This window comes from Mastigoproctus giganteus, chromosome 6, assembly GCF_048544385.1.
Source record: "Mastigoproctus giganteus isolate SK-2022 chromosome 6, ASM4854438v1, whole genome shotgun sequence".
NCBI classification, from domain to species: Eukaryota; Metazoa; Arthropoda; class Arachnida; order Uropygi; family Thelyphonidae; genus Mastigoproctus; species Mastigoproctus giganteus.
Window position 1 is genome coordinate 21,764,890 of NC_143580.1, and position 9,761 is coordinate 21,774,650.

Genomic DNA, 9,761 nt, shown 5'->3' on the forward strand with positions numbered 1-9,761 from the left:
CCCAGATACAAAAATCCATAGGATTTAAATACTTTTCGTTGCTGTAACCTCTTTCCATGTTGACAATTCTTTGACAAGTACTAGTATGCCTGCTACGTCTCAGAGCATAACGTAACCTAAACAAACAAATCAGTGGTGGATCCCAACTCTGTACAGTTCACCTTGTCAGTGGTGAATCCCAACTAGAAATGTGCAATATATCGAAAACGATTCACTTAAGGACCCACGTTTACTAGACTTTTTTGCATATTGTAGTCTGTACAGTTCACCTTTAAATTATTGACCATCACTTTTGAAACATCCTGTGTGTGTGTGTGTGTGTGTGTGTGTGTGTATACAGGGTGATTCACTACCAGTGCGATAAACTTGCAGAGGGTGTAGGGGGCACACAAAGACAAATCGGAATCACATAGCATTGCAGGGTCCGAAATGCCTGGATTCGCTCCGCCATGAAATGAACGATGTATCGAAAACATGCCTATGCTCGTCCACATTCGTCCAAATGCTTTCCAAGTTATTGAAAGTTAAAGATCGCTACAATGGTGTTCATGTGTTAGGCGCCTCCGTAGCCAGGTGGGCAGGAGCAGCAGTGGGTAGCACACGCTTCTTGATTTAGACCGGGGTTCGAGCCCGTGCCCACCAAATACGGAGGAGGTGGAAAGGTCAGGGAATGACCACTGCATATCCCCGGAGCAATATGGCCTTAGTTGCTAATGCTCCTAAAAACCAAATAACAATCAACTGTGTTAAGTTTTGGTAACTAGGACACTACACTAGGCTGAATTCACTCTCATATTAGCATTAGCATTAGTAGAGGCATTTGATGCAAGAAAGCAAGCTTATGCAGCATCAGCCAAAAAAAAGTAAAATAAATAAATAACCACTTCCACTTCACCCCTCTGTTCGTTCGAAATACCTGTCCAGCTGAGCCTTAAACTTATTTAGGCTATCAACTTCCACGACAAGGGATGGAAGTCTGTTCCACCTACCAACCACCCGCTGGCTAAAGGCAAATTTCCGCACATCTATCCTACATCTGTCTTTCCTCAATTTGAATTTATGCCCTCTCAGGTGATTATTCTGAGCAAGAGGAAGAATCCCATCAGCATTGAGCATGCTCAAACCATTCAAGGCTTTGTACACCTCTATGACCTCGCTGGTGCCTAGTCTCCAGACACTGTAATTCGCAAAACTTAAGCCTTTCTTCTTAAGAACACCGCTTTGTTCCATTCACTAATCTTGTTGCCCTTCTCTGTACTCGTTCCAGCAGCTCTACATCCTTCATCCATATTTCTGGAACCAGTTACGTACAATTCTGGCCATGGCATGGTTCATCATTTGGAAGGACTAGTGTTGAATCCAGTGTGGTATATTTTATATTACTTATCTATATAATGTCGGTGTAGATACACCATAGATATAAAAACAATTTATATTACTTAATATTTACAACAAACAAATCAGTATATTTATGAATGTTATAATAAGAGAATATGAGAAAACAAAAAGTAATATTTATTATTTAACATCTAAATACTAACAGTCAGTTCACAAAACTACATTACTGACAATAATCAGTTTATTAACATGAAAATCACCGATTAAAATCGCAAAAAAAAGCATACAAATTATAATTAAACATGAAAATATTATAATAATCTTATTATTATTAGCCATACGGTGCAAGGAAGCCTGAGGCTTATGCTGCACCAGTCAAAAAAATTTCCCGAGTTACCCTGTGGGGAAGAGAAAGAGAAGTAGAAAGGAATCACCAAGAAAGAGAAGAATGATGATATCCAGCTCAGAACCCTGGATGTGCCAAGCCCACACTCACTAGATGTAAGCCCCTTTCCTCTTTGCATATGTATCAATCACTTCATTTATTTTTTCCAATAACTCATTCGGGCTTTCTAAGCTTATCTTCGGGCAATTTTGCAATATTACAGTACAGATAGATATATATATATAACAGAAAGATTACTAATTCAAATCAAAAGCCACTGTGAAGCCCAATAAGGCCTATTATTATTATAATAATCTTAAATTATAGGTGAAACCCTCATACCTTTGAGTAGCACTGTTAATCTCTGAACACTCAATCGCGAATGATTATAATATGAATTTACTCCCCGTGTATTGTCATAAATGAATCAAGTTAAAATAACTATTAATTAAAATAAGCATGTATTCAACTCTCATATCATGTCAGGGGAATCGGAAAGACGGCGATCACCAAACTCCAACCAATACCACAAGCCATCATGAGAATTGAAAAACAATTGTCTTGAAATTCTAAAAACGACACTAATAAATTAATTCACACATAAGTTAAACTTTAAAACCGTTATTAACTTCTTTTAAGAGACCACCTTATTTGGTTTGTTACCTTATTCACAAGAAGTACAAAAGTGATTCGTGAATGTTATCCCCCGTTTTATAACAAATTAACGACACCTGACACTAGATTATTTATATAAACCAATGAATGAATTGCTATTTATGCATGTGCGTAAAAGTCCACGAGTCCGAAATATTATAAGGTCGGCGTACATTAATAGAATTAACATTTAATCTAATTTCTAATGTTTCGGCAATTAATAATTTAAAATATTCACGCTGTTTATTAAGAACCTTGGATTCACTGAAAAGAAACACATATCCATCAATGATTACATGAAACGTAAGTTCAGATGCACCCGCACTAGTTGATGTCAAATGTTGCTGTATCCTTACCGAAAGTAAATTTTGGGTCGAGCTAATATAAGTAGAACTGCATCCACCACAAGAAATATTGTAAACGATATTGTGAGCTTCCATGGTAGGAACTACATATGCCCTATATTTCAAGATAGCATGGAGCTTACTCATGGGCTGTGGAACAATCTTAAATTCAGTGTTCTCATGGCAACTCGTTGTGAAGGTATTCACAAAATGATATAACTTAAAACGATGCTGTTTTACTTTCTGATTTATTCAGATATAGCTATGTATTTCTGATGGGCTTGCACTATATTTATACATATTCAGTATTCTTGAATATGTTAATAAATTGTGTATACCAATGTTGTATATACGGATAAAATGTCCGCCCTGTCATTTGTTGTACCCGTCTCTAATTTATATTTCGCCTGTTGACTAATCTGCATAATGGTACCTAATGAATAACCCCTATTTAAAAATCTTTTTGTCAGTTCCGTGAGCTCATCCAATAAGGATTCTTGAGTAGAGCTGTACCTATATCATTATGAAACTGGTTAAAAATAATGCCCCTTTTATATGTAAAAGGGTGGTAGCTCGAAGGGTGCAAGAATTTTCCCGTATTTGTTGACTTCCTATAAATTTTTAAAAATATGTTTTCATTAATTCTGGTTAAAGTAAAATTTATGGATTATAAAATGTATTTTATAATCCATAAATTTTCCAAAAATTATAAAATTTATAGGCTACGACCAAACCGTCTTGTTTGCGATATACAAAGAAGGAATTAGCCACAAGTAGATTCTTGCTGTGAGAAAAAAAAAAAAAGGGGGGGGGGGGGATGTGAAAACCATAAAGCGAAACTTCTGACGATTGAAATAGTAGCTGCAGTAGACTCCTCTCTCTGCCTATACATCGTTTAGTCCTTCCCCTGAGAGCCGCGCGACACACTAATTACAATTGTATCTGTCACTGAGGAACCAATTCGGGCAAGCCTATTCACGACCTGCGATCCAGTCGTTCGATATATGATGAGTTGCAAGTAGACCGTTTGTGTGAAACACTATCTTGAGATGGTTTGTGCAAAAATAAAGGGAACGTAAAAACCATAAAACGAAAATGCTAACACTTCAAATAGTGGCTTTTAGTTACAATTTGTGCAGCCCAAAAATATTGCCCATTTAATTATTTTGAATTTTAGTGATTTGTTTGCACTGTGTACCACCTAAATACCACTTATGTGAATTGTTGTGCTTGACAAATTTGTGTAAACTGATATGGCCGCTAAAGAGTGCAGTAAGAAAATTTCAATTAAAATTAAACAAAAAATGTGCCAAAAAATTTCAACATCAGAGGTCTTTGAATGAATATTGAAATAAAAATTACTATTTTTCGACGGGGGGGGCCGAAACTCACCCCCAGATTCAACACTGGGAAGAACTTATCAGCAGATGGACACACTGCAGCCATAAAAGAATACACCTGGCTTGAAACATTTTCTAGGTAACATGTAGCATCCAAATGTTGCTCCACTGAGATAAAGGGCACAATGTGCAACACAAATACTACCCATTATGACAATGCCATCCTCAACCTAAATGTTTAATCCTGGCACTTTCTACTTGTCACATACTGGTTCTCTCATTATCCTGAAACAACAGGAACAGGAATCCTTCAGGCCAGGCAGTTTTTCCAATCTTGGTTGGTGTTAGTGTGTAGTGTTTTGGGCCATATTGAGCAGTATATAATATTAATGTCTATAAATTGTGAATATTCTGTGGCCTATTTGCTGGACAAAAAACCCATGCTACCCTTGCCTGAAACTAACTCAGCCACGTAAAAAAGATCAGTTTCCTTGCATCATTGAAGGGATTCGAATTCAGCTTTTTCACCCGGTGTGGGGAGGATGTTGATTGTACCAACTGTGCTACTCACAGGGGCTTTTTCCAATCACAGTGGATTCAGGAACATCTTGGTGTTCCTGAATCCACTGTGATTTTATGTATGTTGTACTGGGCTATTTTATTGACTGTAGCCCTTCTTATCCTGCACAAATCTTGTCAGCCTCTGTTGGCTTTCCACATCATCAAGCTGTTTCCAACCACAGGGTTTCCACTGGATGTTACTTAGTTATTGGATCAATCTCGATATGCATGAGTCTAACCTGAAAACCCCAGCAATGTCACGTTTCTAACATATTCACGCATCTGCTGCTGCCTACCATGGCATGTTCAACACGCGTCTCTAATTTATATTTCACTGTTGACTAATCTGGTAAAATTAAATCTTTCATTTTACTCATTCTCACTGCTTTATATTGCATGGTATGAATATGTGACACTGGAGGAGTTCTCCATATTGTGAAAAGGGGTGATCCTAATAAAATAGCCGCTGCATGTACATCAACACAAATAGTTGCACAGCATTTGTTCCAATATACTCAGGCTCTAGGCAGGACAATCGATCCATTTGGGTATAAGTGCCTAAATAAATTGGGCAATAGTTGGAAAATTAGCTATGTTCAGCGTCTGTACACACCTACTGTTGAATACATCAAAGAAGCCTGTTAAAAACCTTTATTTGATATATCTCCAGACCTGACGAGGAGGAGGAGATTAAGGGGGGCTACAGCACCCAGGTCCACAATTTGTCAAGGGGGCCAGCTGAGACCTTAAATTCATTTTAATAATCAGCAAAAACTTCTAAATTTAAAATAAATGTTTTTACCTTGCTTTGTTAGAATTAGCTTTTTAGCATTTATATCAATGAGTAAACACACATACAAACACAAGAAGGGAGGCATCATCAACTTTGCACCAGGGTCTGCATTAGCTCTCGGTGCCCCTGTATACTCTCATATCATTTTTGCAGATATATAATTTATAATTGCTTTTAGTGCATGAAAAATGACAGCATGTTATTTAGAGATCTTGCTAATGAATGCCATAAAGTATTTGTATGTTAATTGCATGTATTGGCTGGTTTTATTAGACTGAAAAGTTCATGCACACTGACAGGAAGTAATTCTTGAATTTGCATCAGCTTGGGTTCGATGATAATTGAATCAGGCAGTTTCTAGTCAGAGGGCAACTACGTTGCCTACTGTGTTACCTGCTTTAATATTTGCATCAAGGAAACTGAAGCCATGGGGTGTCTCTAACATCTTTCAGATACAATGTGATGGATAAGCTTGCATCTTTTTTGCTATATAACTCATTTTTGGTACATATAATGAATGAGCAAATCAATCTCACAAAGCCTCTGGGATCAATGAACCAGTTTGCATCCCACTGGTCTAAGGCCATACTGTGGATATTTTCTGGGTGATCTGCATGTTGTGCAGGCCAAAATACAAGGAATAATTCACAGGGATAACCCTGCTCCCTTCATCCAAGATCGGCTAACTACAGCTTTGATTGAAGCCTTCAAAAATTCCACCACTCTAACAGGGTTTCAGACCCATCTCTATAAAAGAGCAAAAAAGTTGCAAACCACACTACAGAAGCCTTCATGAAATTAACTGATGCCTCATTGCCTTGCTTTGGATCAGAGGTTAGAATGAGCATTGTAAAACTGTTCCAGTTTGTCATATGCATCATTAATGTCATTTATATGCACTAGCTGTCTTCTACACATAATCTGCACAAGCATTCCAATTCATTATTTTTCAAGCCTGACTTGGAGCAAAATCAACTAACCCTTACCAAACTAATTCAGCCCGTAAAATTTCTCTTCACTTGATGAGACTCAAATCCTGGCCTTTTACATTAGCAGAACAGCACTTGTCACAAGGAACATTAATCATGAGGGCTATTGCAACAAGTTTCCCTAAAAAAATCTCATCTTGACTCCTTTACAGTCAGGTCTGTCAAACACAAACTGCAACATTTAGTTATTTTTATGTTCCACTGCACAACCTCCATTGCTGTTCTTACCATATTAGTTAGATGTTATTGGGTAAATGACATGGTGGAACCATTCAAGATAGGCTCCCTATTGGAGACCAATGAGCTTCTGGCATACCACGTAACATTACGAGTGTTTATCGGTAGATACCACATTTCCACAGGAGTTTGTTGGATACCACATTGCTGACTTGTCAACTTGTGTAATTGCTGAGAGACTCCATATAAAGTTGAATATCGGTGACATTATCATGAAATGAAAGCATGATAGTATCAACACCGTCCAGTAACACACAGGAAGATCACTCCACATTGACCAGACAGAGAATACTCAGAAATATAGTACATCCTCATCAGACAGTTCTGCAAAGCAACCACCATAATTTTTAGGCAATGGGTTGTCTGTATGAACATACTACCATAATTGATCCAGAGTAGTAGAAATTGGTTCTATGGAGTGATTAATTTCAGTACACCTTAGTGCAAGTGTCAAAGATGTCTGGAGCATATCTGCTGTTGGTAGAGAACTGTAACAAATGAAGTTCAAAACGAGATTCAGAGGGGGGGGGGGGGTTATGGTATGGTGGTTTCTTGTGGTATGATCTGTGGCTGTGGGAACTATGGTTGTTGACACCTAGCACAACATTTTTGACAATTACATGCCCCTACAATGTGGAAGTTGTTTGATACAGATCCATATGTTTCATACTATCTGTGCTGTTCAAGAATCTACTTAAGTTTCAATAACCAGTGCCGGGTCCCAATTTTAAACCTATGGGATGAATTGCAGAACTACTGATGTGGAATGCATCCCACAGAAGTAGCTCACCTGATCAGTTTTGAAGGAGAAATGGAGGACTGTAACTGCTACAGTTTATTGTTCATTGGTGGAAAGCCTATAAAGGCCTGATGAGTGTCACTGCCTCACCTCAATTGCCAACAAGACATTGAAACAAGTAGCAGTGACAGTGCAAAATTGTATGTCCACATACTTTTTATGAAGAGTTCTGTATACATCAGTGATTCCCACTCTACAGTACACATAAGTGGTTTATACTACTGTTGTTAGGTTAGCTGTGTATTAAGTGTTTTCTTTATATTGTGATTGTACTGCATGTATTCTTTGGTCGGTTTACTGTTTGCTCAACAAAAAACCACAAACCCTCGCCTCAGACTGACAAACTCAGCCAATAAAAATTCCTCAGATCTTTGATATGACAAATTCAGGCTTTTTACACCTAGTATGGAACTCAGTAATAATCACAACAGCACTCAATTTGGTGGATATTTAAAATGCAGTTTGCTTTCATGGATAATGTACAGTATTACACTGGTCCATCCTCCTATCTTACAAAAAAATCTGACATATATTTCAATAACATTATGTTATTAAAATAACTGCAATTTATTGAGGCAACAATACCCTTGATCTAAGTATCAGCAGTGATTTTTCAAGCATTAAGAATCTGCAGATAAAAGAACCACTAGGTGGCAGTGATCACAGGGTACTGATGTGTGATTTACCTAAAGATGCAACTACCATCAAAGGTAAGGAGATGAGTGTTTGCTTTCAAAAGGAGACTAAACTGGTCTTAGAGTTTTTTAATTCTATACAGTGGGACCAACTAAAGTTACCAACAACAAATCCTAAATGAGAAGCATTCAGGGAAATAATCATAGAAGCCACTAGTCTTTTCATACCAATAAGAAATACAGTTCAAGGCTTACACCTAAATGGATATCAGATGAACTACTGAGACATGTGGCAGAGAAGAAAAATGTATGGGATGCATATAAATTATCATGTGATACAAAAGCCTATAGTAGATATAAACTGGTCTGCAATCAAGTCACAAAGGAGGTTAGGCAAGCCAAGGCAGATTATGAGAAGTCTCTGGCAAAGATGCAAAGAAAAGCAGTGAAGACTTCTTTACTTATATTATTACTAAAAGGAAGGGGCTGAATCACATTGGTCCACTTGATGTCTATCCTGCTCAGGTTGCTGATAGGCTGAATAAGCATTTTGCATCTACATTCACACAGAGGAATTCTTTAGAGCAGGAGATGCCAGAAGTTTTTCAAACTCTACAAGGAGCAACTTTGTAATAACTGAGAGGAAACTGGAGAGAAATTGAACTTAAACATAAAAAAGGCACCTGGGATGGATGAGATCTATCCAATTATATTAAGCGAGACAGCAAAGAGTTAAGCAAACCCTAGTCATAATTATGAAAGCATACTTAGATTCAGGAGAGGTCCCTGAGGACTGGAGATGTTCAAATGTGTCCCCCAATTCACAAAAGGTGACATGAGATATTATAGACCTGTTAGCTTTACTTCCGTTCCAGGAAAAATAACAGAGCCATTGGTAAAAGAATGTAGGAACATCTAGACAGGGGTGCATTTATACTTAAGGGGAGACCTTGTCTGACCAATCTGATTGTGGGATACATTGATGAAGGAACTGGATGCAAAAAATTAAGATATTATATACTTGGATTTCAGGAAAGCTTTTGATACTGTTGCACATAAGACTGCTGTATAATTTGGAGCAGCATGGAATTAAGGGTAGTTATTGTTATGGATAAAGGAATGGCCGAGTAGGAAAAGAGAGTGATTATCAATGGACACTGCTCTTTGTGGATTAATGTTATTAGTGGAGTCCCTCAAGGTTCGGTGTTGAGCCCATTGTCATTTTCTGTATTTATCGATGAGGGCATGCCACTGTTAAAAGGTTCATCACCTCCACCGTCTACCCTGCCATTCTCTATGGTGCAGAAATATGGGCCTCTGCTGCACATACAAACCTTAAGCGGGTGTACACTGCTGAATACTGGCTACTGAAATGGGCGAATAACAAGCTTCGGCTACCTCCCGCTACCACAACTACCATGATGGCACAAGCACTCGACATCCCGAGGTTGAAGTTCCTGATCGTTGAAAAGAGGCTGGTCTTCACAGCCAAACTCATCTCAGGCCAAATATCATCTCCAAATATTTGGAATGCTTGCTCTTGGAGGATTCCACAGCCAAGCCTAAGGTCGGTACCAGCACTTGTGGCTCACCACAACAGGCTTGTACTCACCGAAAGATTTCTGCCCAAGCAGATGCTCGCTGCCCTCAACCGTGTGGACGCCGACATCGACACCATAATAAGTA